The sequence below is a fragment of the Henckelia pumila genome, chromosome 4 (assembly GCF_033568475.1).
Source record: "Henckelia pumila isolate YLH828 chromosome 4, ASM3356847v2, whole genome shotgun sequence".
NCBI lineage: Eukaryota > Viridiplantae > Streptophyta > Magnoliopsida > Lamiales > Gesneriaceae > Henckelia > Henckelia pumila.
Window position 1 is genome coordinate 175,660,691 of NC_133123.1, and position 2,479 is coordinate 175,663,169.

The 2,479-nt window shown below is 35.1% G+C and overlaps 1 pseudogene; it reads right to left on the minus strand.

Moving 5' to 3' along the window:
* Positions 1-656: 656 nt before the first annotated feature.
* LOC140860274 (pyruvate kinase 1, cytosolic-like) lies at positions 657-1,891 on the minus strand (annotated as a pseudogene).
* Positions 1,892-2,479: the final 588 nt, after the last annotated feature.

Sequence of the window (2,479 nt, forward strand, 5' to 3'; positions counted from 1 at the left end):
GATTGTGGTTCCCAGTCTGTACGAATGTTAACTTTTCTTTTCTAGATATTAGATCCATTAATCTTTGGGGTTTTGATTTTTTCTCCTGGATTGGTCACATAAAATTGATTCAATCAGAGCAAATGATGTGAGTAGAAAGTTACACTTATTTCATATGACATTACCAAATAATGGAGGATTGAAGATACAGTTGGAGGAGAAGTGTTTGGGGAAGTAGTTGCCTAAATCTGGTTAGTGACTAAAGCAAGAGCAAGGGTCCCAATACCTTGCCATTCTCCAGCTTCCCCACATAATGTGCCTGCCAACATGTACTGCAAGTTCTCAAATCTCCTTCAAATTCTTGCACAGAAGGATCGCCTACAACTTACAAGAATTTATTTATCAGTACATTATATTACTACTTTATATATAATAGACAACATCACATCAAGAAAGATTACAACAACACTGAACTGGCATAGGGGTGGATTTTCATATCCCAGAAAAAATTGTGTCACGAAAGAGAATAGGCAGGATAAAGAACGAGATTCAGACAGAAGGATAAGAACTATTTGAAATAATGTTACAGAAAGTTACAAGAACACTGAACTGGCGTAAATATTTTCAGCCGACCTTTATTCCAATAACAATAATTTTCAAGCGAGTTGAGGACATACCTAAAATGCACCACTAAAACTCCAATTCAGTTGATTTGTCTTGACTTTGAGCCGAGGAATGAAAACTGATAAAAAAGGAATGGTCGATCGATACTTTGCTATCAACCTGCATAAACAAGATAGAGTGAAGTCAAATTCGAATAGTAGTTTCACAACATTTCAGGATATTAATTGTGGATTCGTTCAAAAAATATATTGAACCTTGCTGCCCTTCCAGACGAGGTAAAGCATATGATAACAGATTCCTTCACTTTCAGCACCGCTCGAACCTAAAGATGAAATGCAAAAATTTATTCATTAAATCCTAGGCATATGCTTAAATTAGCAATTCAACAACAAAATTTATCTAATCAGTTTTCCTTCTCTATATTTTTTTCTTCTCATCCTTCTATAACATTCACTCTTACCGCCGAGGAAGCGATGGATTCCAAGTGAGTCATGGGTTCACCAACATAGTTTACATTTCTCTTGAAGTATTGGTCTCGACTCTCGATTGAATACCTTCTTTGCCTGGGAATTAATGTGGAAAAAGGATAATATATTTAGCTAATGCTTAAACGGTTTGGTAAGGCACTAAAAGTTACCAACAGAACCATTTTTTTGTTGTTGTTGAGAATACAGAACATTAATGTTAATATGTAGTGTGCACGAAAAAGTATTTTATAAACTCTTGAAATTGAGAGCTTGAAGCACAAACATTCCCAACCCATAAATTAATAAAATAAGAGGGAGAGGGGACTTAATGAAATATCAACTTATATAAAACCACAAACTGGACGTAACTTAAATGTCAGTGGCAGCACGCATATAAGGTCTTACCTTAGCACAAATTTTGCCAATAGCAGAAATTGTTTCGACAGGGTATAGTCCACGTAAGGTTTCAGCGCCAAGAAGAATTGCATCACTTCATGAAATATGATCATTTCGTGTTGACCTTGTTCAGTTAAAAAATAGACAGGCTCAAACATCGACAAATAAAGTATAATGGTTAGAACAAACATGCATAATAATGATCTACAAAATACGAACCCGTTCAACATATCCCTTGAATAAAACATCAAAACCTCAAAAACATAAATGCCAATGAAAGAAAGTGGTATTAATTGAGGCAAGAACCAAAGACTAACCATCCAAATCAGCATTAGCAACATCAGTTGCCTCAGCACGAGTAGGCCTGAGATTGTCAGTCATACACTATCAACGACCCGCGTAACTACTGCAGGCTTTCCAGCCATGTTAAATTTATAAACAGCAGACATCTGAAATAAGAACACTTGCAAAGAAAGAAAATGAGCTGCTGCTAAATATTTTAAGAAGGTGAGTCAGTTTCAAATACTGAAAACAGCAGAAACAAAACAAAATAACTATAAACAGAAGTAGTTACGAATTCAGATGGCATTACACATCTACTCACAAACGGTTTGTAGCTCTGAGGCTGGTCAAATCTCCTCACCAGCGACCTAACCTAGCATATGAACTTATCAACATATGCAGACAAACAAAGTTTGAAAGTAAATAGTTTGTCTTCATAGCAGAACTTTTCCACTATGCTATTTGCCAACATTTCATCATATCCAGACATTGAATAAATCTGTACAAGAAAAGGGCAAATGCATAATACAAAAAGTGCTTTAAAACCTGCCAAAAATAGTCAATTGACTCTACAAACAAGCATAATTCAAGCGTCTTTGTCTGTTATTTGCTTTGGTTTCTAAGAACAATTCCTATCATAGTAAACAAAAGCAGAAACTCATTCTCATAATCTATAATTTTCATCTTTGGTAAAAACACTTTAAACTCAAAACAAATATCCGGAAAGAAAA